A 25,619-nucleotide genomic window follows, 5' to 3' on the forward strand; every position below is an offset into this window, starting at 1 on the left:
AATTCCACAGTGTGTTCCAGTACCCAGTCTGAGGGTCCTAAATTCCAGAGTCTATTCCAGTACACAGTGTGAGGGTCCTGAATTTCACAGTGTAATCCACTACAGAGTATGAGGGTCCTGAATTCCACAGTGTGTTCCAGTACCCAGTCTGAGGGTCCTAAATTCTAGAGTCTATTCCAGTACACAGAGTGGGGGTCCTGAATTCCACAGTGTAATCCAGTACCGAGTTTGAGGGTCCTGAATCGCACAGTTTAACCATGTTTCGAGTGTGTGGTTCCTGAATCCCACAGTGTAACCCAGTACCAAGCGTGAGGTTCCTGAATTCCGCAGTGTAATCCATTACCGAGTGTCAGGGTCCTGCATTGCACTGTGTAATCCAGTACAGAGTGTGAGGGTACTGAATTCCACAGTGTAATCCAGTACCGAGTGTGAGGGTCCTGAATTTAACAGTGTTTTTCAGTACCTAGTGTGAGGGTCCTAAATTCCAGAGTCTATTCCACTGCGGAGTGTGAGGGACCTGATTTCCACAGTGTAATCCAGTACCGAGTGTGAGGGTCCTGAATTGCACTGTGTAATCTAATACAGTGTGTGTGGGCCCTGAATTACCCAGTGTCACCCAGTACCAAGAGTGAGGGTCCTGAATTCCACTGTGAAATCCGCTGACGAGTGTGAGGGACCTGAATTGCACTGTGTAATCCAGTACCTTGTGTGAGGGTCCTGAATTCCACAGTGTAATCCACTACCGAGTGTGAGGGTCCTGAATTCCACAGTGTAATCCAGTACCGAGCGCGAGGGTCCTGAATTTAACAGTGTTTTCCAGTACCTAGTGTGAGGGTCCTAAATTCCAGAGACTATTCGACTGCGGACTGTGAGGGACTTGATTTCCACAGTGTAATCCAGTACCGAGTTTGAGGATTCTGAATTCCACAGAGTAACCCAGAATCGAGTGTGAGGGTCCTGAATCCCACAGTGTAATCCAGCACCGAGACAGATGGTCCTGAATTACCCAGTATAACCCAGTAGCAAGAGTGAGCGTCCTGAATTCAACAGTGTAATCCAGTACTGAGTGTGAGGGTCCTGAATTGCACTGCGTAATCCAGTACCGAGTGTGAGGTTCCTGAATTCCACAGTGTAATAAACTACCGAGTGTGAGGGTCCTGATTTCCACTGTGAAATCCACTACAGAGTGTGAGTGTCCAGAATTCCACAGTGTGTTCCAGTACCCAGTCTGAGGGTCCTAAATTCCAGAGTCTATTCCAGTACACAGTGTGAGGGTCCTGAATTTCACAGTGTAATCCACTACAGAGTGTGAGGGTCCTGAATCGCACAGTTTAACCCAGTTTTGAGTTTGTGGTTCCTGAATCCCACAGTGTAACCCAGTACCAAGCGTGAGGTTCCTGAGTTCCGCAGTGTAATCCATTACCGAGTGTGAGGGTCCTGAATTGCACTGTGTAATCCAATACAGTGTGTGGGGGCCCTAAATTACCCAGTGTCACCCAGTACCAAGAGTGAGAGTCCTGAATTCCACAGTGTGTTCCAGTACCCAGTCTGAGGGTCCTAAATTCCAGAGTCTATTCCAGTAACGAGTTTGGGGGTCCTGAACTGCACTGTGTAATCCAGTGCCAAGCGTGAGGTTCTTGAATTCCACAGTGTAATCCACTACCGAGTGTCAGGGTCCTGCATTGCAGTGTTACCCATTACTGAGCCTGAGGTTCCTGAATTCCGCAGTGTAATCCACTACCGAGTGTCAGGGTCCTGCATTGCACTGTGTAATCCAGTACTGAGCGTGAGGGTCCTGAATCCCACAGTGTAATCCACTACTTTGTGTGAGGGTCCCTAATTACACAGAGTAATCCAGTACCAAGAGTGATGGTCTTGAATTCCACAGTGTAATCCAGTACTGAGCGTGAGGGTCCTGAATCCCACAGTGTAATCCACTAATTTGTGTGAAGGTCCCTAATTACACAGTGTAAACCAGTACCAAGAGTGAGGGTCCTGAATTCCACAGTGTAATCCAGAACCGAGGGTGAGGGTCCTGAAGTTAACAGTGTTTTTCAGTACCTAGTGTGAGGGTCCAAAATTCCAGAGTCTCTTCCATTGCGGAGTGTGAGGGTCCTGAATTCCACAGTGTAATCCAGTACCGAGTTTGAGGATTCTGAATTCCACAGAGTAACCCAGAATCGAGTGTGAGGGTCCTGAATCCCACAGTGTAACCTAGTATCGAGTGCGAGGTTCCTTAATTCCACAGTGTAATCCACTACCGAGTGTGAGGGTCCTGAATTCCACAGTGTAATCCACGTCCAAGTATGGGGGTCCTGAATCTCACGTGTAACGCAGTATCGAGTGGGAGGTTCCTTAATTACTCAGGGTAATTCAGTACTGAGTGTGAGGGTCCTGAATTCCACTGTGTAATCCAGTACCGAGTTTGAGGATCCTGAATTCCACAGAGTAACTTAGTATCGAGTGCGAGGTTCCTTAATTCCACAGTGTAATCCACTACCGAGTGTGAGGGACCTGAATTCCACTGTGTAATCCAGCACCGAGACAGATGGTCCTGAAATACCCAGTATAACCCAGTACCAAGAGTGAGCGTCCTGAATTCAACAGTGTAATCCAGTACTGAGTGTGAGGGTCCTGAATTTCACTGTGTAATCCACTACAGAGTATGAGGGTCCTGAATTCCACAGTGTGTTCCAGTACCCAGTCTGAGGGTCCTAAATTCTAGAGTCTATTCCAGTACACAGAGTGGGGGTCCTGAATTCCACAGTGTAATCCAGTACCGAGTTTGAGGGTCCTGAATCACACAGTTTAACCCAGTTTCGAGTGTGTGGTTCCTGAATCCCACAGTGTAACCCAGTACCAAGCGTGAGGTTCCTGAATTCCGCAGTGTAATCCATTACCGAGTGTCAGGGTCCTGCATTGCACTGTGTAATCCAGTACCGAGAGTGAGGGTCCTGAATTTAACAGTGTTTTTCAGTACCAAGTGTGAGGGTCCTAAATTCCAGAGTCTATTCCACTGCGGAGTGTGAGGGACCTGATTTCCACAGTGTAATCCAGTACCGAGTGTGAGGGTCCTGAATTGCACTGTGTAATCCAATACAGTGTGTGTGGGCCCTGAATTACCCAGTGTCACCCAGTACCAAGAGTGAGGGTCCTGAATTCCACAGTGTAATCCAGTACTGAGTGTGAGGGTCCTGAATTGCACTATGTAATCCAGTACCGTGTGTGAGGGTCCTAAAATCCACAGTGCAATCCACTACCGAGTGTGAGGGTCCTGAATTCCACAGTGTAATACAGTAACGAGCGCGAGGGTCCTGAATTTAACAGTGTTTTCCAGTACCTAGTGTGAGAGTCCAGAATCCCACAGAGTAACCCAATATCGAGTGTGAGGTTCCTTCTTTCCACAGTGTAATCCACTACCGAGTGTGAGGGACCTGAATTGCACTGTGCAATCCAGCACCGACAGAGAGGGTCCTGAATTACCCTGTATAACCCAGTACCAAGAGCGAGGGTCCTGAATTCAACAGTGTAATCCAGTACTGAGTGTGAGGGTCCTGAATTGCACTGCGTAATCCACTACTGAGTGTGAAGGTCCTGAATTCCACAGTGTAATCCAGTACCGAGTGTGAGGGTCCTGAATTCCACCGTGTAATCCAGTTCTGAACGTGAGGGTCCTGAATTCCACAGTGTAATCCACTACCGAGTGTGAGGGTCCTGATTTCCAAAATATAATCCACTACAGAGTGTGAGGGTCCTGAATTCCACAGTTTAACCCAGTTTCGAGTGTGTGGTTCCTGAATCCCACAGTGTAACCCAGTACCAAGCGTGAGGTTCCTGAATTCCGCAGTGTAATCCACTACCGAGAGTGAGGGTCCTGAATTTAACAGTGTTTTTCAGTACCTAGTGAGAGGGTCCTAAATTCCAGAGTCTCTTCGACTACGGACTGTGAGGGACCTGATTTCCACAGTGTAATCCACTACCGAGTGTGAGGATCCTGAATTCCACTGTGTAATCCAGTACCGAGAGCGAGGGTCCGGAATTTAACAGTGTTTTCCAGTACCTAGTGTGAGAGTCCTGAATCCCACAGAGTAACCCAGTATCGAGTGTGAGGTTCCTTCTTTCCACAGTGTAATCCACTACCGAGTGTGAGGGACCTGAATTGCACTGTGTAATCCAGTACCGAGTGTGAGGGTCCTGAATTGCACTGTGTAATCCAGTACAGAGTGTGGGGTTCCTGAATTCCACAGTGTAATCCACTACCGAGTGTCAGTGTCCGGCATTGCACTGTGTAATCCAGTACTGAGTGTGAGGGCCCCGAATTGTACTGTTTAATCCAGTAGCAAGTGTGAGGGTCCTAAATTCCAGAGTCTACTCCACTGCGGAGTGTGAGGGACCTGATTTCCACAGTGAAATCCGGAACTGAGTGTGAGGGTCCTGAATCCCACAGTGTAATCCACTACTGAGTGTGAGGGTCCTGAATCCCACAGTGTAATCCACTACTGAGTGTGAGGGTCCTGAATTCCACAGTGTAATCCACTACAGAGTATGAGGGTCCTGAATTCCACAGTGTGTTCCAGTACCCAGTCTGAGGGTCCTAAATTCCAGAGTCTATTCCAGTACACAGTGTGAGGGTCCTGAATACCACAGTGTAATCCAGTACCGAGTGTGAGGGTCCAAAATTCCACAGTGTAATCCAGCACAGAGAGAGAGGGTCCTGAATTACCCTGTATAACACAGTACCAAGAGTGAGGGTCCTGAATTCAACAGTGTAATCCAGTACTGAGTGTGAGGGTCCTGAATTGCACTGCGTAATCCAGTACTGAGTGTGAAGGTCCTGAATTTCACAGTGTAATCCACTACCGAGTGTGAGGGACCTGAATTGCACTGTGTAATCCAGTACCGAGTGTGAGGGTCCTGAATTCCACAGTGTAATCCACTACCGAGTGTGAGGGTCATGATTTCCAAAGTATATTCCACTACAGAGTGTGAGGGTCCTGAATTCCACAGTGTGTTCCAGTACCCAGTCTGAGGGTCCTAAATTCCAGAGTCTATTCCAGTACACAGTGTGGGGGTCCTGAATACCACAGTGTAATCCAGTACCGAGTTTGAGGGTACTGAATCGCACAGTTTAACTCAGTTTCGAGTGTGTGGTTCCTGAATTCCGCAGTGTAATCCACTACCGCGTGTGAGGGTCCTGCATTGCACTGTGTAATCCAATACTGAGTGTGAGGGTACTGAATTCCACAGTGTAATCCAGTACCGAGAGTGAGGGTCCTGAATTTAAAAGTGTTTTTCAGTACCTAGTGTGAGGGTCCTAAATTCCAGAGTCTATTCGACTGCGGACTGTGAGGGACCTGATTTCCACAGTGTAATCCACTACCGCGTGTGAGGGTCCTGCATTGCACTGTGTAATCCAATACTGAGTGTGAGGGACCTGATTTCCACTGTGTAATCCACGACCGAGTGTGAGGGTCCTGAATTCCACTGTGTAATGCAGTACCGAGCGCGAGAGTCCTGAATTTAACAGTGTTTTCCAGTACCTAGTGTGAGAGTCATGAATCCCACAGAGTAACCCAGTATCGAGTGTGAGGTTCTTTCTTTCCACAGTGTAATCCTCTACCGAGGGTGAGGGACCTGAATTGCATTGTGCAATCCAGCACCGAGAGAGAGGGTCCTGAATTACCATGTATAACCCAGTACCAAGAGTGAGGGTCCTGAATTCAACAGTGTAATCCAGTACTGAGTGTGAGGGTACTGAATTCCACAGTGTAATCCAGTACCGAGCGTGAGGGTCCTGGATTTAACAGTGTTTTTCAGTACCTAGTTTGAGGGTCCTAAATTCGAGAGCCTATTCCATTGCGGAGTGTGTGGGCCCTGAATTACCCAGTGTCACCCAGTACCAAGAGTGAGGGTCCTGAATTCCACTGTGAAATCCACTGCGGAGTGTGAGGGACCTGATTTCCACAGTGTAATCCAGTACCGAGTGTGAGGGTCCTGAATTGCACTGTGTAATCCAATACAGTGTGTGTGGGCCCTGAATTACCCAGTGTCACCCAGTACCAAGAGTGAGGGTCCTGAATTCCACAGTGTAATCCAGTACTGAGTGTGAGGGTCCTGAATTGCACTATGTAATCCAGTACCGTGAGTGAGGGTCCTAAAATCCACAGTGCAATCCACTACCGAGTGTGAGGGTCCTGAATTCCACAGTGTAATACAGTAACGAGCGCGAGGGTCCTGAATTTAACAGTGTTTTCCAGTACCTAGTGTGAGAGTCCAGAATCCCACAGAGTAACCCAATATCGAGTGTGAGGTTCCTTCTTTCCACAGTGTAATCCACTACCGAGTGTGAGGGACCTGAATTGCACTGTGCAATCCAGCACCGACAGAGAGGGTCCTGAATTACCCTGTATAACCCAGTACCAAGAGCGAGGGTCCTGAATTCAACAGTGTAATCCAGTACTGAGTGTGAGGGTCCTGAATTGCACTGCGTAATCCACTACTGAGTGTGAAGGTCCTGAATTCCACAGTGTAATCCAGTACCGAGTGTGAGGGTCCTGAATTCCACCGTGTAATCCAGTTCTGAACGTGAGGGTCCTGAATTCCACAGTGTAATCCACTACAGAGTGTGAGTGTCCTGAATTCCACAGTGTGTTCCAGTACCCAGTCTGAGGGTCCTAAATTCCAGAGTCTATTCCAGTACACAGTGTGAGGGTCCTGAATTTCACAGTGTAATCCACTACAGAGTGTGAGGGTCCTGAATCCCACAGTGTAACCTAGTATCGAGTGCGAGGTTCCTTAATTCCACAGTGTAATCCACTACCGAGTGTGAGGGTCCTGAATTCCACAGTGTAATCCACGTCCAAGTGTGGGGGTCCTGAATCTCACGTGTAACGCAGTATCGAGTGGGAGGTTCCTTAATTACTCAGGGTAATTCAGTACTGAGTGTGAGGGTCCTGAATTCCACTGTGTAATCCAGTACCGAGTTTGAGGATCCTGAATTCCACAGAGTAACCTAGTATCGAGTGCGAGGTTCCTTAATTCCACAGTGTAATCCACTACCGAGTGTGAGGGACCTGAATTCCACAGTGTAATCCAGCACCGAGACAGATGGTCCTGAATTACCCAGTATAACCCAGTACCAAGAGTGAGCGTCCTGAATTCAACAGTGTAATCCAGTACTGAGTGTGAGGGTCCTGAATTGCACTGCGTAATCCACTACTGAGTGTGAGCATCCTGTATTCCACAGTGTAATCCACTACCGAGTGTGCGGGACCTGAATTGCACTGTGTAATCCACTACCGAGTGTGAGGTTCCTGAATTCCACAGTATAATCCACTACAGAGTGTGAGTGTCCTGAATTCCACAGTGTGTTCCAGTACCCAGTCTGAGGGTCCTAAATTCCAGAGTCTATTCCAGTACACAGTGTGAGGGTCCTGAATTTCACAGTGTAATCCACTACAGAGTATGAGGGTCCTGAATTCCACAGTGTGTTCCAGTACCCAGTCTGAGGGTCCTAAATTCTAGAGTCTATTCCAGTACACAGAGTGGGGGTCCTGAATTCCACAGTGTAATCCAGTACCGAGTTTGAGGGTCCTGAATCGCACAGTTTAACCATGTTTCGAGTGTGTGGTTCCTGAATCCCACAGTGTAACCCAGTACCAAGCGTGAGGTTCCTGAATTCCGCAGTGTAATCCATTACCGAGTGTCAGGGTCCTGCATTGCACTGTGTAATCCAGTACAGAGTGTGAGGGTACTGAATTCCACAGTGTAATCCAGTACCGAGTGTGAGGGTCCTGAATTTAACAGTGTTTTTCAGTACCTAGTGTGAGGGTCCTAAATTCCAGAGTCTATTCCACTGCGGAGTGTGAGGGACCTGATTTCCACAGTGTAATCCAGTACCGAGTGTGAGGGTCCTGAATTGCACTGTGTAATCTAATACAGTGTGTGTGGGCCCTGAATTACCCAGTGTCACCCAGTACCAAGAGTGAGGGTCCTGAATTCCACTGTGAAATCCGCTGACGAGTGTGAGGGACCTGAATTGCACTGTGTAATCCAGTACCTTGTGTGAGGGTCCTGAATTCCACAGTGTAATCCACTACCGAGTGTGAGGGTCCTGAATTCCACAGTGTAATCCAGTACCGAGCGCGAGGGTCCTGAATTTAACAGTGTTTTCCAGTACCTAGTGTGAGGGTCCTAAATTCCAGAGACTATTCGACTGCGGACTGTGAGGGACTTGATTTCCACAGTGTAATCCAGTACCGAGTTTGAGGATTCTGAATTCCACAGAGTAACCCAGAATCGAGTGTGAGGGTCCTGAATCCCACAGTGTAATCCAGCACCGAGACAGATGGTCCTGAATTACCCAGTATAACCCAGTAGCAAGAGTGAGCGTCCTGAATTCAACAGTGTAATCCAGTACTGAGTGTGAGGGTCCTGAATTGCACTGCGTAATCCAGTACCGAGTGTGAGGTTCCTGAATTCCACAGTGTAATAAACTACCGAGTGTGAGGGTCCTGATTTCCACTGTGAAATCCACTACAGAGTGTGAGTGTCCAGAATTCCACAGTGTGTTCCAGTACCCAGTCTGAGGGTCCTAAATTCCAGAGTCTATTCCAGTACACAGTGTGAGGGTCCTGAATTTCACAGTGTAATCCACTACAGAGTGTGAGGGTCCTGAATCGCACAGTTTAACCCAGTTTTGAGTTTGTGGTTCCTGAATCCCACAGTGTAACCCAGTACCAAGCGTGAGGTTCCTGAGTTCCGCAGTGTAATCCATTACCGAGTGTGAGGGTCCTGAATTGCACTGTGTAATCCAATACAGTGTGTGGGGGCCCTAAATTACCCAGTGTCACCCAGTACCAAGAGTGAGAGTCCTGAATTCCACAGTGTGTTCCAGTACCCAGTCTGAGGGTCCTAAATTCCAGAGTCTATTCCAGTAACGAGTTTGGGGGTCCTGAACTGCACTGTGTAATCCAGTGCCAAGCGTGAGGTTCTTGAATTCCACAGTGTAATCCACTACCGAGTGTCAGGGTCCTGCATTGCAGTGTTACCCATTACTGAGCCTGAGGTTCCTGAATTCCGCAGTGTAATCCACTACCGAGTGTCAGGGTCCTGCATTGCACTGTGTAATCCAGTACTGAGCGTGAGGGTCCTGAATCCCACAGTGTAATCCACTACTTTGTGTGAGGGTCCCTAATTACACAGAGTAATCCAGTACCAAGAGTGATGGTCTTGAATTCCACAGTGTAATCCAGTACTGAGCGTGAGGGTCCTGAATCCCACAGTGTAATCCACTAATTTGTGTGAAGGTCCCTAATTACACAGTGTAAACCAGTACCAAGAGTGAGGGTCCTGAATTCCACAGTGTAATCCAGAACCGAGGGTGAGGGTCCTGAAGTTAACAGTGTTTTTCAGTACCTAGTGTGAGGGTCCAAAATTCCAGAGTCTCTTCCATTGCGGAGTGTGAGGGTCCTGAATTCCACAGTGTAATCCAGTACCGAGTTTGAGGATTCTGAATTCCACAGAGTAACCCAGAATCGAGTGTGAGGGTCCTGAATCCCACAGTGTAACCTAGTATCGAGTGCGAGGTTCCTTAATTCCACAGTGTAATCCACTACCGAGTGTGAGGGTCCTGAATTCCACAGTGTAATCCACGTCCAAGTATGGGGGTCCTGAATCTCACGTGTAACGCAGTATCGAGTGGGAGGTTCCTTAATTACTCAGGGTAATTCAGTACTGAGTGTGAGGGTCCTGAATTCCACTGTGTAATCCAGTACCGAGTTTGAGGATCCTGAATTCCACAGAGTAACTTAGTATCGAGTGCGAGGTTCCTTAATTCCACAGTGTAATCCACTACCGAGTGTGAGGGACCTGAATTCCACTGTGTAATCCAGCACCGAGACAGATGGTCCTGAAATACCCAGTATAACCCAGTACCAAGAGTGAGCGTCCTGAATTCAACAGTGTAATCCAGTACTGAGTGTGAGGGTCCTGAATTTCACTGTGTAATCCACTACAGAGTATGAGGGTCCTGAATTCCACAGTGTGTTCCAGTACCCAGTCTGAGGGTCCTAAATTCTAGAGTCTATTCCAGTACACAGAGTGGGGGTCCTGAATTCCACAGTGTAATCCAGTACCGAGTTTGAGGGTCCTGAATCACACAGTTTAACCCAGTTTCGAGTGTGTGGTTCCTGAATCCCACAGTGTAACCCAGTACCAAGCGTGAGGTTCCTGAATTCCGCAGTGTAATCCATTACCGAGTGTCAGGGTCCTGCATTGCACTGTGTAATCCAGTACCGAGAGTGAGGGTCCTGAATTTAACAGTGTTTTTCAGTACCAAGTGTGAGGGTCCTAAATTCCAGAGTCTATTCCACTGCGGAGTGTGAGGGACCTGATTTCCACAGTGTAATCCAGTACCGAGTGTGAGGGTCCTGAATTGCACTGTGTAATCCAATACAGTGTGTGTGGGCCCTGAATTACCCAGTGTCACCCAGTACCAAGAGTGAGGGTCCTGAATTCCACAGTGTAATCCAGTACTGAGTGTGAGGGTCCTGAATTGCACTATGTAATCCAGTACCGTGTGTGAGGGTCCTAAAATCCACAGTGCAATCCACTACCGAGTGTGAGGGTCCTGAATTCCACAGTGTAATACAGTAACGAGCGCGAGGGTCCTGAATTTAACAGTGTTTTCCAGTACCTAGTGTGAGAGTCCAGAATCCCACAGAGTAACCCAATATCGAGTGTGAGGTTCCTTCTTTCCACAGTGTAATCCACTACCGAGTGTGAGGGACCTGAATTGCACTGTGCAATCCAGCACCGACAGAGAGGGTCCTGAATTACCCTGTATAACCCAGTACCAAGAGCGAGGGTCCTGAATTCAACAGTGTAATCCAGTACTGAGTGTGAGGGTCCTGAATTGCACTGCGTAATCCACTACTGAGTGTGAAGGTCCTGAATTCCACAGTGTAATCCAGTACCGAGTGTGAGGGTCCTGAATTCCACCGTGTAATCCAGTTCTGAACGTGAGGGTCCTGAATTCCACAGTGTAATCCACTACCGAGTGTGAGGGTCCTGATTTCCAAAATATAATCCACTACAGAGTGTGAGGGTCCTGAATTCCACAGTTTAACCCAGTTTCGAGTGTGTGGTTCCTGAATCCCACAGTGTAACCCAGTACCAAGCGTGAGGTTCCTGAATTCCGCAGTGTAATCCACTACCGAGAGTGAGGGTCCTGAATTTAACAGTGTTTTTCAGTACCTAGTGAGAGGGTCCTAAATTCCAGAGTCTCTTCGACTACGGACTGTGAGGGACCTGATTTCCACAGTGTAATCCACTACCGAGTGTGAGGATCCTGAATTCCACTGTGTAATCCAGTACCGAGAGCGAGGGTCCGGAATTTAACAGTGTTTTCCAGTACCTAGTGTGAGAGTCCTGAATCCCACAGAGTAACCCAGTATCGAGTGTGAGGTTCCTTCTTTCCACAGTGTAATCCACTACCGAGTGTGAGGGACCTGAATTGCACTGTGTAATCCAGTACCGAGTGTGAGGGTCCTGAATTGCACTGTGTAATCCAGTACAGAGTGTGGGGTTCCTGAATTCCACAGTGTAATCCACTACCGAGTGTCAGTGTCCGGCATTGCACTGTGTAATCCAGTACTGAGTGTGAGGGCCCCGAATTGTACTGTTTAATCCAGTAGCAAGTGTGAGGGTCCTAAATTCCAGAGTCTACTCCACTGCGGAGTGTGAGGGACCTGATTTCCACAGTGAAATCCGGAACTGAGTGTGAGGGTCCTGAATCCCACAGTGTAATCCACTACTGAGTGTGAGGGTCCTGAATCCCACAGTGTAATCCACTACTGAGTGTGAGGGTCCTGAATTCCACAGTGTAATCCACTACAGAGTATGAGGGTCCTGAATTCCACAGTGTGTTCCAGTACCCAGTCTGAGGGTCCTAAATTCCAGAGTCTATTCCAGTACACAGTGTGAGGGTCCTGAATACCACAGTGTAATCCAGTACCGAGTGTGAGGGTCCAAAATTCCACAGTGTAATCCAGCACAGAGAGAGAGGGTCCTGAATTACCCTGTATAACACAGTACCAAGAGTGAGGGTCCTGAATTCAACAGTGTAATCCAGTACTGAGTGTGAGGGTCCTGAATTGCACTGCGTAATCCAGTACTGAGTGTGAAGGTCCTGAATTTCACAGTGTAATCCACTACCGAGTGTGAGGGACCTGAATTGCACTGTGTAATCCAGTACCGAGTGTGAGGGTCCTGAATTCCACAGTGTAATCCACTACCGAGTGTGAGGGTCATGATTTCCAAAGTATATTCCACTACAGAGTGTGAGGGTCCTGAATTCCACAGTGTGTTCCAGTACCCAGTCTGAGGGTCCTAAATTCCAGAGTCTATTCCAGTACACAGTGTGGGGGTCCTGAATACCACAGTGTAATCCAGTACCGAGTTTGAGGGTACTGAATCGCACAGTTTAACTCAGTTTCGAGTGTGTGGTTCCTGAATTCCGCAGTGTAATCCACTACCGCGTGTGAGGGTCCTGCATTGCACTGTGTAATCCAATACTGAGTGTGAGGGTACTGAATTCCACAGTGTAATCCAGTACCGAGAGTGAGGGTCCTGAATTTAAAAGTGTTTTTCAGTACCTAGTGTGAGGGTCCTAAATTCCAGAGTCTATTCGACTGCGGACTGTGAGGGACCTGATTTCCACAGTGTAATCCACTACCGCGTGTGAGGGTCCTGCATTGCACTGTGTAATCCAATACTGAGTGTGAGGGACCTGATTTCCACTGTGTAATCCACGACCGAGTGTGAGGGTCCTGAATTCCACTGTGTAATGCAGTACCGAGCGCGAGAGTCCTGAATTTAACAGTGTTTTCCAGTACCTAGTGTGAGAGTCATGAATCCCACAGAGTAACCCAGTATCGAGTGTGAGGTTCTTTCTTTCCACAGTGTAATCCTCTACCGAGGGTGAGGGACCTGAATTGCATTGTGCAATCCAGCACCGAGAGAGAGGGTCCTGAATTACCATGTATAACCCAGTACCAAGAGTGAGGGTCCTGAATTCAACAGTGTAATCCAGTACTGAGTGTGAGGGTACTGAATTCCACAGTGTAATCCAGTACCGAGCGTGAGGGTCCTGGATTTAACAGTGTTTTTCAGTACCTAGTTTGAGGGTCCTAAATTCGAGAGCCTATTCCATTGCGGAGTGTGAGGGTCCTGAATTCCACAGTGTAATCCAGTACTGAGTGTGAGGGTCCTGAATTCCACAGTGTAATCCACTACCGAGTGTGAGTGCCCTGATTTCCAAAGTATAATCCACTACAGAGTGTGAGGGTCCTGAATTCCACAGTGTGTTCCAGTACCCAGTCTGAGGGTCCTAAATTCCAGAGTCTATTCCAGTACACAGTGTGGGGGTCCTGAATACCACAGTGTAATCCAGTACCAAGAGTGATGGTCTTGAATTCCACAGTGTAATCCAGTACTGAGCGTGAGGGTCCTGAATCCCACAGTGTAATCCACTAATTTGTGTGAAGGTCCCTAATTACACAGAGTAATCCAGTACCAAGAGTGAGGGTCCTGAATTCCACAGTGTAATCCAGAACCGAGGGTGAGGGTCCTGAAGTTAACAGTGTTTTTCAGTACCTAGTGTGAGGGTCCAAAATTCCAGAGTCCATTCCATTGCGGATTGTGAGGGTCCTGAATTCCACTGTGTAATCCAGTACCGAGTTTGAGGGTCCTGAATTCCACTGTGTAATCCAGTACCGAGTTTGAGGATTCTGAATTCCACAGAGTAACCCAGAATCGAGTGTGAGGGTCCTGAATCCCACAGTGTAACCTAGTATCGAGTGCGAGGTTCCTTAATTCCACAGTGTAATCCACTACCGAGTGTGAGGGTCCTGAATTCCACAGTGTAATCCACGTCCAAGTGTGGGGGTCCTGAATCTCACGTGTAATGCAGTATCGAGTGGGAGGTTCCTTAATTACTCAGGGTAATTCAGTACTGAGTGTGAGGGTCCTGAATTCCACTGTGTAATCCAGTACCGAGTTTGAGGATCCTGAATTCCACAGAGTAACCTAGTATCGAGTGCGAGGTTCCTTAATTCCACAGTGTAATCCACTACCGAGTGTGAGGGACCTGAATTCCACAGTGTAATCCAGCACCGAGACAGATGGTCCTGAATTACCCAGTATAACCCAGTACCAAGAGTGAGCGTCCTGAATTCAACAGTGTAATCCAGTACTGAGTGTGAGGGTCCTGAATTGCACTGCGTAATCCACTACTGAGTGTGAGCATCCTGTATTCCACAGTGTAATCCACTACCGAGTGTGCGGGACCTGAATTGCACTTTGTAATCCAGTACCGAGTGTGAGGTTCCTGAATTCCACAGTGTAATCCACTACCGAGTGTGAGGGTCCTGATTTCCACTGTGAAATCCACTACAGAGTGTGAGTGTCCAGAATTCCACAGTGTGCTCCAGTACCCAGTCTGAGGGTCCTAAATTCCAGAGTCTATTCCAGTACACAGTGTGAGGGTCCTGAATTTCACAGTGTAATCCACTACAGAGTATGAGGGTCCTGAATTCCACAGTGTGTTCCAGTACCCAGTCTGAGGGTCCTAAATTCTAGAGTCTATTCCAGTACACAGAGTGGGGGTCCTGAATTCCACAGTGTAATCCAGTACCGAGTTTGAGGGTCCTGAATCGCACAGTTTAACCCAGTTTCGAGTGTGTGGTTCCTGAATCCCACAGTGTAACCCAGTACCATGCGTGAGGTTCCTGAATTCCGCAGTGTAATCCATTACCGAGTGTCAGGGTCCTGCATTGCACTGTGTAATCCAGTACAGAGTGTGAGGGTACTGAATCCCACAGTGTAACCCAGTACCAAGCGTGAGGTTCCTGAATTCCGCAGTGTAATCCATTACCGAGTGTCAGGGTCCTGCATTGCACTGTGTAATCCACTACCGAGTGTGCGGGACCTGAATTGCACTGTGTAATCCAGTACCGAGTGTGAGGTTCCTGAATTCCACAGCGTAATCCACTACCGAGTGTGAGGGTCCTGAATTCCACAGTGTGTTCCAGTACCCAGTCTGAGGGTCCTAAATTCCAGAGTCTATTCCAGTACACAGTGTGAGGGTCCTGAATTTCACAGTGTAATCCATTACAGAGTATGAGGGTCCTGAATTCCACAGTGTGTTCCAGTACCCAGTCTGAGGGTCCTAAATTCCAGAGTCTATTCCAGTACCAAGAATGAGGGTCCTGAATTCCACAGTGTAATCCAGTACCGAGTTTGAGGGTCCTGAATCGCACAGTTTAACCCAGTTTCGAGTGTGTGGTTCCTGAATCCCACAGTGTAACCCAGTACCAAGCGTGAGGTTCCTGAATTCCGCAGTGTAATCCATTACCGAGTGTGAAGGTACTGAATTCCACAGTGTAATCCAGTACCGAGAGTGAGGGTCCTGAATTTAACAGTGTTTTTCAGTACCTAGTGTGAGGGTCCTAAATTCCAGAGTCTATTCCACTGCGGAGTATGAGTGACCTGATTTCCACAGTGTAATCCAGTACCGAGTGTGAGGGTCCTGAATTGCACTGTGTAATCCAATACAGTGTGTGTGGGCCCTGAATTACCCAGTGTCACCCAGTACCAAGAGTGAGAGTCCTGAATTCCACAGTGTGTTCCAGTACCCAGTCTGAGGGTCCTAAATTCCAGAGTCTATTCCAGTAACGAGTTTGGGGGTCCTGAATTGCACTGTGTAATCCAGTGCCAAGCGTGAGGTTCTTGAATTCCACAGTGTAATCCACTACCGAGTGTCAGGGTCCTGCATTGCAGTGTTACCCATTACTGAGTCTGAGGTTCCTGAATTCCGCAGTGTAATCCACTACCGAGTGTCAGGGTCCTGCATTGCACTGTGTAATCCAGTACTGAGCGTGAGGGTCCTGAATCCCACAGTGTAATCCACTACTTTGTGTGAGGGTCCCTAATTACACAGAGTAATCCAGTACCAAGAGTGATGGTCTTGAATTCCACAGTGTAATCCAGTACTGAGCGTGAGGGTCCTGAATCCCACAGTGTAATCCACCAATTTGTGTGAAGGTCCCTAATTACACAGTGTAAACCAGTACCAAGAGTGAGGGTCCTGAATTCCACAGTGTAATCCAGAACCGAGGGTGAGGGTCCTGAAGTTAACAGTGTTTTTCAGTACCTAGTGTGAGGGTCCAAAATTCCAGAGTCTATTCCATTGCGGAGTGTGAGGGTCCTGAATTCCACTGTGTAATCCAGTACCGAGTTTGAGGGTCCTGAATCGCACAGTTTAACTCAGTTTCTAGTGTGTGGTTCCTGAATCCCACAGTGTAACCCAGTACCAAGCGTGAGGTTCCTGAATTCCGAAGTGTAATCCACTACCGCGTGTGAGGGTCCTGCATTGCACTGTGCAATCCAATACAGAGTGTTTGGGTACTGAATTCCACAGTGTAATCCAGTACCGAGAGTGAGGGTCCTGAATTTAACAGTGTTTTTTAGTACCTAGTCTGAGGGTCCTAAATTCCAGAGTCTATTCGACTGCGGACTGTGAGGGACCTGATTTCCACAGTGTAATCCAGTACCGAGTGTGAGGGTCCTGAATTCCACTGTGTAATCCAGTACCGAGCGCGAGGGTCCTGAATTTAACAGTGTTTTCCAGTACCTAGTGTGAGAGTCCTGAATCCCACAGAGTAATCCAGCATCGAGTGTGAGGTTCCTTCTTTCCACAGTGTAATCCACTACCGAGTCTGAGGGACCTGAATTGCACTGTGCAATCCAGCACCGAGAGAGAGGGTTTTGAATTACCATGTATAACCCAGTACCAAGAGTGAGGGTCCTGAATTCAACAGTGTAATCCAGTACTGAGTGTGAGGGTACTGAATTCCACAGTGCAATCCAGTACCGAGCGTGAGGGTCCTGGATTTAACAGTGTTTTTCAGTACCTAGTTTGAGGGTCCTAAATTCCAGAGCCTATTCCATTGCGGAGTGTGAGGGTCCTGAATTCCACAGTGTAATCCAGTACCGAGTTTGAGGATCCTGAATTCCACAGAGTAACCCTGAATCGAGTGTGAGGGTCCTGAATCCCACAGTGTAACCTACTATCGAGTGCGAGGTTCCTTAATTCCACAGTGTAATCCACTACCGAGTGTGAGGGTCCTGAATTCCACTGTGTAATCCAGTACCGAGAGCGAGGGTCCTGAATTTAACAGTGTTTTACAGTACCTAGTGTGAGAGTCCTAAATTCCAGAGTCTATTCGACTGCGGACTGTGAGGGACCTGATTTCCACTGTGTCATCCAGTACCGAGTGTGAGGGTCCTGAATTCCACAGTGTAATCCACTACCGAGTGTGAGGGTCCTGAATTCCACTGTGTAATCCAGTACCGAGCGCGAGGGTCCTGAATTTAACAGTGTTTTCCAGTACCTAGTGTGAGAGTCCTGAATCCCACAGAGTAACCCAGCATCGAGTGTGAGGTTCCTTCTTTCCACACTGTAATCCACTACCGAGTGTGAGGGACCTGAATTGCACTGTGCAATCCAGCACCGAGAGAGAGGGTTTTGAATTACCATTTATAACCCAGTACCAAGAGTGAGGGTCCTGAATTCAACAGTGTAATCCAGTACTGAGTGTGAGGGTCCTGAATTCCACAGTGTAATCCAGTACTGAGCATGAGGGTCCTGAATCCCACAGTTTAATCCACTACTTTGTGTGAGGGTCCATAATTATGCAGTGTAATCCAGTACCAAGAGTGAGGGTCCTGAATTCAACAGTGCAATCCAGTACTGAGTGTGAGGGTCCTGAATTGCACTGCGTAATCCAGTACTGAGTGTGAAGGTCCTGAATTCCACAGTGTAATCCAGTACCGAGTGTGAGGGTCCTGAATTCCACAGTGTGTTCCAGTACCCAGTCTGAGGGTCCTAAATTCCAGAGTCTATTCCAGTACACAGTGAGGAGGTCCTGAATTCCACAGTGTAATCCACTACCGAGTGTGAAGGACCTGGATTGCACTGTGCAATCCAGCACCGAGAGAGAGAGTCCTGAATTACCCTGTATAACCCAGTACCAAGAGTGAGGGTCCTGAATTCAACAGTGTAATCCAGTACGGAGTGTGAGTGTCCTGAATTGCACTGCGTAATCCAGTACTGAGTGTGAAGGTCCTGAATTCCACAGTGTAATCCAGTACTGAGCGTGAGGTTCCTGAATTCCTCAGTGTAATCCACTACCGAGGGTCAGGGTCCTGCATTGCACTGTGTAATCCAGTACTGTGTGCGAGGGTACTGAATTCCACAGTGTAACCCAGTACCAAGAGTGAGGGTCCTGAATTCAAAAGTGTAATCCAGTACTGAGTGTGAGGGTCCTGAATTCCACAGTGAAACCCACTACCGAGTGTGAGAGTCCTGAATCCCACAGAGTAACCCAGTATCGAGTGTGAGGTTCCTTCTTTCCACAGTGTAATCCACTACCGAGTGTGAGGGACCTGAATTGCACTGTGCAATCCAGTACTGAGAGAGAGGGTCCTGAATTACCCTGTATAACCCAGTACCAAGAGTGAGGGTCCTGAATTCAACAGTGTAATCCAGTACTGAGTGTGAGGGTACTGAATTCCACAGTGTAATCCAGAAACGAGGGTGAGGGTCCTGAATTTAACAGTGTTTTTCAGTACCTAGTGTGAGGGTCCTAAATTCCAGAGTCTATTCCATTGCGGAGTGTGAGGGTCCTGAATTCCACAGAGTAACCCAGAATCGAGTGTGAGGGTCCTGAATCCCACAATGTAACCTAGTATCGAGTGCGAGGTTCCTTAATTCCACAGTGTAATCCACTACCGAGTGTGAGGGTCCTGAATTCCACAGTGTTATCCACGTCCAAGTGTGGGGGTGCTGAATCTCACGTGTAATGCAGTATCAAGTGGGAGGTTCCTTAATTACTCAGGGTAATTCAGTACTGAGTGTGAGGGTCCTGAATTCCACTGTGTAATCCAGTACCGAGTTTGAGGATCCTGAATTCCACAGAGTAACCTAGTATCGAATGCGAGTTTCCTTAATTCCCAGTGTAATCCACTACCGAGTGTGAGGGACCTGAATTCCACAGTGCAATCCAGCACCGAGACAGATGGTCCTGAATTACCCAGTATAACCCAGTACCAAGAGTGAGGGTCCTGAATTCCACAGTGTAATCCACTACCGAGTGTGAGGGACCTGAATTGCACTGTGTAATCCAGTCCCGAGTGTGAGGGTCCTGAATTCCACAGTGTAATCCAGTACCGAGCGCGAGGGTCCTGAATTTAACAGTGTTATCCAGTACCTAATGTGAGAGTCCAGAATCCCACAGAGTAACCCAGTATCGAGTGTGAGGTTCCTTCTTTCCACAGTGTAATCCACTACCGAGTGTGAGGGACCTGAATTGCACTGTGCAATCCAGCACCGAGAGAGAGAGTCCTGAATTACCCTGTATAACCCAGTACCAAGAGCGAGGGTCCTGAATTCAACAGTGTAATCCAGTACTGAGTGTGAGGGTCCTGAATTGCACTGCGTAATCCAGTACTGAGTGTGAAGGTCTTGAATTCCACAGTGTAATCCACTACCGAGTGTGAGGGACCTGATTTCCAAAGTATAATCCACTACAGAGTGTGAGGGTCATGAATTCCACAGTTTAACCCAGTTTCGAGCGTGTGGTTCCTGAATCCCACAGTGTAACCCAGTACCAAGCGTGAGGTTCCTGAATTCCGCTGTGTAATCCACTACCGAGTGTGAGGGTCCTGCATTGCACTGTGTAATCCAATACTGAGTGTGAGGCTACAGAATTCCACAGTGTAATCCAGTACCGAGAGTGAGGGTCCTGAATTTAACAGTGTTTTTCAGTACCTAGTGTGAGGGTCCTAAATTCCAGAGTCTCTTCGACTGCGGACTGTGAGGGACCTGATTTCCACAGTGTAATCCACTACCGAGTGTGAGGATCCTGAATTCAACAGTGTAATCCAGTACTGAGAGTGAGGGTACTGAATTCCACAGTGTAATCCAGAACCGAGGGTGAGGGTCCTGAATTTAACAGTGTTTTCCAGTACCTAGTGTGAGAGTCCTGAATCCCACAGAGTAACCCAGTATCGAGTGTGAGGTTCCTTCTTTCCACAGTGTAATCCACTACCGAGTGTGAGGGACCTGAATTGCACTGTGCAATCCAGTACCGAGGGTGAGGGTCCTGAATTCCACAGTGTAATCCAGCACCGAGAGAGAGGGTCCTGAATTACCCTGTATAACCCAGTACCAAGAGCGAGGGTCCTGAATTCAACAGTGTAATCCAGTACTGAGTGTGAGGGTCCTGTATTGCACTGCGTAATCCAGTACAGAGTGTGAGGGACCTGAATTGCACTGTGTAATCCAGTACCGAGGGTGAGGGTCCTGAATTCCACAGTGTAATCCACTACCGAGTGTGAGGGTCCTGATATCCAAAGTATAACCCACTACCGGGTGTGAGGGTCCCGAATTCCACTGCGTAATCCATTACCAAGAGTGAGGGTCACTGAATACACAGTGTAATCCAGCACCGACAGTGAGGGTCCTGAATTCCACAGTGTTTTCCAATACCGAGTGTGAGGGTCCTGATTTCAATAGTGTAAACCAGTACTGAATGTGAGGGTCCTGAATTCCACTGCGAAATCCAGGACCGAGTGTGAGAGTCCTGAATCCCACAGAGTAACCCAGTATCGTGTGTGAGGTTCCTTCTTTCCACAGTGTAATCCACTACCGAGTGTGAGGGACCTGAATTGCACTGTGCAATCCAGCACTGAGAGAGAGGGTCCTGAATTACCCAGTATAACCCAGTACCAAGAGTGAGGGTCCTGAATTCAACAGTGTAATCCAGTACTGAATGTGAGCGTCCTGTATTCCACAGTGTAATCCACTACCGAGTGTGAGGGACCTGAATTGCACTGTGTAATCCAGTCCCGAGTGTGAGGGTCCTGAATTCCACAGTGTAATCCAGTACCGAGTGTGAGGGTCCTGATTTCCAAAGTATATTCCACTACAGAGTGTGAGTGTCCGGAATTCCACAGTGTGTTCCAGTACCCAGTCTGAGGGTCCTAAATTCCAGAGTCTATTCCAGTACACAGTGTGAGGGTCCTGAATTTCACAGTGTAATCCACTACAGTGTATGAGGGTCCTGAATTCCACAGTGTGTTCCAGTACCCAGTCTGAGGGTCCTAAATTCCAGAGTCTATTCCAGTACACAGAGTGGGGGTCCTGAATTCCAAAGTGTAATCCAGTACCAAGTTTGAGGGTCCTGAATCGCACAGTTTAACCCAGTTTCGAGTGTGTGGTTCCTGAATCCCACAGTGTAACCCAGTACCAAGCGTGAGGTTCCTGAATTCCGCAGTGTAATCCACTACCGAGTGTCAGGGTCCTGCATTGCACAGTGTAATCCAGTACTGAGTGTGAGGGTACTGAATTCCACAGTGTAATCCAGTACCGAGAGTGAGGGTCCTGAATTTAACAGTGTTTTTCAGTACCTAGTGTGAGGGTCCTAAATTCCAGAGTCTCTTCGACTGCGGAGTGTGAGGGACCTGATTTCCACAGTGTAATCCACTACCGAGTGTGAGGGTCCTGAATTGCACTGTGTAATCCAATACAGTGTGTGTGGGCCCTGAATTACCCAGTGTAACCCAGTACCAAGAGTGAGGGTCCTGAATTCCACTGTGAAATCCGCTGCCGAGTGTGAGGGTCCTGATTTCCAAAGTATAATCCACTACAGAGTGTGAGGGTCATGAATTCCACAGTTTAACCCAGTTTCGTGTGTGTGGTTCCTGAATCCCACAGTGTAACCCAGTACCAAGCGTGAGGTTCCTGAATTCCACAGTGTAATCCAGTACCGAGAGTGAGGGTCCTGAATTTAACAGTGTTTTTCAGTACCTAGTGTGAGGGTCCTAAATTCCAGAGTCTCTTCGACTGCGGACTGTGAGGGACCTGATTTCCACAGTGTAATCCACTACCGAGTGTGAGGATCCTGAATTCCACTGTGTAATCCAGTACCGAGAGCGAGGGTCCTGAATTTAACAGTGTTTTCCAGTACCTAGTGTGAGAGTCCTGAATCCCACAGAGTAACCCAGTATCGAGTGTGAGGTTCCTTCTTTCCACAGTGTAATCCACTACCGAGTGTGAGGGACCTGAATTGCACTGTGCAATCCAGTACCGAGTGTGAGGGTCCTGAATTCCACAGTGTAATCCAGCACCGAGAGAGAGGGTCCTGAATTACCCTGTATAACCCAGTACCAAGAGTGAGGGTCCTGAATTCAACAGTGTAATCCAGTACTGAGTGTGAGGGTCCTGAATTGCACTGTGTAATCCAGTACTGAATGTGAGCGTCCTGTATTCCACAGTGTAATCCAGTACCGAGAGTGAGGGTCCTGAATTTAACAGTGTTTTTTAGTACCTAGTCTGAGGGTCCTAAATTCCAGAGTCTATTCAACTGCGGACTGTGAGGGACCTGATTTCCACTGTGTCATCCAGTACCGAGTGTGAGGGTCCTGAATTCCACAGTGTAATCCACTACCGAGTGTGAGGGTCCTGAATTCCACTGTGTAATCCAGTACCGAGCGCGAGGGTCCTGAATTTAACAGTGTTTTCCAGTACCTAGTGTGAGAGTCCTGAATCCCACAGAGTAACCCAGCATCGAGTGTGAGGTTCCTTCTTTCCACAGTGTAATCCACTACCGAGTCTGAGGGACCTGAATTGCACTGTGCAATCCAGCACCGAGAGAGAGGGTTTTGAATTACCATGTATAACCCAGTACCAAGAGTGAGGGTCCTGAATTCAACAGTGTAATCCAGTACTGAGTGTGAGGGTACTGAATTCCACAGTGTAATCCAGTACCGAGCGTGAGGGTCCTGGATTTAACAGTGTTTTTCAGTACCTAGTTTGAGGGTCCTAAATTCCAGAGCCTATTCCATTGCGGAGTGTGAGGGTCCTGAATTCCACAGTGTAATCCAGTACCGAGTTTGAGGATCCTGAATTCCACAGAGTAACCCAGAATCGAGTGTGAGGGTCCTGAATCCCACAGTGTAAACTAGTATCGAGTGCGAGGTTCCTTAATTCCACAGTGTAATCCACTACCGAGTGTGAGGGTCCTGAATTCCACTGTGTAATCCAGTACCGAGAGCGAGGGTCCTGAGTTTAACAGTGTTTTACAGTACCTAGTGTGAGAGTCCTGAAACCCACAGAGTAACCCAGTATCGAGTGTGAGGTTCCTTCTTTCCACAGTGTAATCCACTACCCAGTGTGAAGGACCTGGATTGCACTGTGCAATCCAGCACCGAGAGAGAGGGTCCTGAATTACCCTGTATAACCCAGTACCAAGAGCGAGGGTCCTGAATTCAACAGTGTAATCCAGTACTGAGTGTGAGGGTCCTGAATTGCACTGCGTAATCCAGTACTGAGTGTGAAGGTCCTGAATTCCACAGTGTAATCCAGTACCAAGAGTGAGGGTCATGAATTCAACAGTGTAATCTAGTACTGAGTGTGAGGGTCCTGAATTGCACTGCGTAATCCAGTACTGAGTGTGAAGGTCATGAATTCCACAGTGTAAGCCACTACCGAGTGTGAGGGACCTGAATTGCACTGTGTAATCCAGTACCGAGTGTGAGGGTCCTGAATTCCACAGTGTAATCCACTACCGAGTGTGAGGGTCCTGATTTCCACAGTGTGTTCCAGTACCCAGTCTGAGGGTCCTAAATTCCAGAGTCTATTCCAGTACACAGTGTGGGGGTCCTGAATACCACAGTGTAATCCAGTACCGAGTTTGAGGGTCCTGAATCGCACAGTTTAACTCAGTTTCTAGTGTGTGGTTCCTGAATCCCACAGTGTAACCCAGTACCAAGCGTGAGGTTCCTGAATTCCGAAGTGTAATCCACTACCGCGTGTGAGGGTCCTGCATTGCACTGTGTAATCCAATACAGAGTGTTTGGGTACTGAATTCCACAGTGTAATCCAGTACCGAGAGTGAGGGTCCTGAATTTAACAGTGTTTTTTAGTACCTAGTCTGAGGGTCCTAAATTCCAGAGTCTATTCGACTGCGGACTGTGAGGGACCTGATTTCCACTGTGTCATCCAGTACCGAGTGTGAGGGTCCTGAATTCCACAGTGTAATCCACTACCGAGTGTGAGGGTCCTGAATTCCACTGTGTAATCCAGTACCGAGCGCGAGGGTCCTGAATTTAACAGTGTTTTCCAGTACCTAGTGTGAGAGTCCTGAATCCCACAGAGTAACCCAGCATCGAGTGTGAGGTTCCTTCTTTCCACACTGTAATCCACTACCGAGTGTGAGGGACCTGAATTGCACTGTGCAATCCAGCACCGAGAGAGAGGGTTTTGAATTACCATGTATAACCCAGTACCAAGAGTGAGGGTCCTGAATTCAACAGTGTAATCCAGTACTGAGTGTGAGGGTACTGAATTCCACAGTGTAATCCAGTACCGAGCGTGAGGGTCCTGGATTTAACAGTGTTTTTCAGTACCTAGTTTGAGGGTCCTAAATTCCAGAGCCTATTCCATTGCGGAGTGTGAGGGTCCTGAATTCCACAGTGTAATCCAGTACCGAGTTTGAGGATCCTGAATTCCACAGAGTAACCCAGAATCGAGTGTGAGGGTCCTGAATCCCACAGTGTAACCTAGTATCGAGTGCGAGGTTCCTGAAACCCACAGAGTAACCCAGTATAGAGTGTGAGGTTCCTTCTTTCCACAGTGTAATCCACTACCCAGTGTGAAGGACCTGGATTGCACTGTGCAATCCAGCACCGAGAGAGAGGGTCCTGAATTACCCTGTATAACCCAGTACCAAGAGCGAGGGTCCTGAATTCAACAGTGTAATCCAGTACTGAGTGTGAGGGTCCTGAATTGCACTGCGTAATCCAGTACTGAGTGTGAAGGTCCTGAATTCCACAGTGTAATCCAGTACCAAGAGTGAGGGTCCTGAATTCAACAGTGTAATCCAGTACCGAGTGTGAGGGTCCTGAATTCCACAGTGTAATCCACTACCGAGTGTGAGGGTCCTGATTTCCAAAGTATAATCCACTACAGAGTGTGAGGGTCCTGAATTCCACAGTTTAACCCAGTTTCGAGTGTGTGGTTCCTGAATCCCACAGTGTAACCCAGTACCAAGCGTGAGGTTCCTGAATTCCGCTGTGTAATCCACTACCGGGTGTGAGGGTCCTGCATTGCACTGTGTAATCCAGTACCGAGAGCGAGGGTACTGAATTTAACAGTGTTTTCCAGTACCTAGTGTGAGAGTCCTGAATCCCACAGAGTAACCCAGTATCGAGTGTAAGGTTCCTTCTTTCCACAGTGTAATCCACTATCGAGTGTGAGGGACCTGAATTGCACTGTGTAATCCAGTACCGAGTGTGAGGGTCTGAATTCCACAGTGTAATCCACTACCGAGTGTGAGGGACCTGAATTGCACTGTGCAATCCAGTACCGAGTGTGAGGTTCCTGAATTCCACAGTGTAATCCAGCACCGAGCGCGAGGGTCCTGAATTAACCTGTATAACCCAGTACCAAGAGTGAGGGTCCTGAATTCCACAGTGTAATCCAGTACTGAGCGTGA

Source organism: Hemitrygon akajei, chromosome 18 (assembly GCF_048418815.1).
Source record: "Hemitrygon akajei chromosome 18, sHemAka1.3, whole genome shotgun sequence".
Taxonomy (NCBI): domain Eukaryota; kingdom Metazoa; phylum Chordata; class Chondrichthyes; order Myliobatiformes; family Dasyatidae; genus Hemitrygon; species Hemitrygon akajei.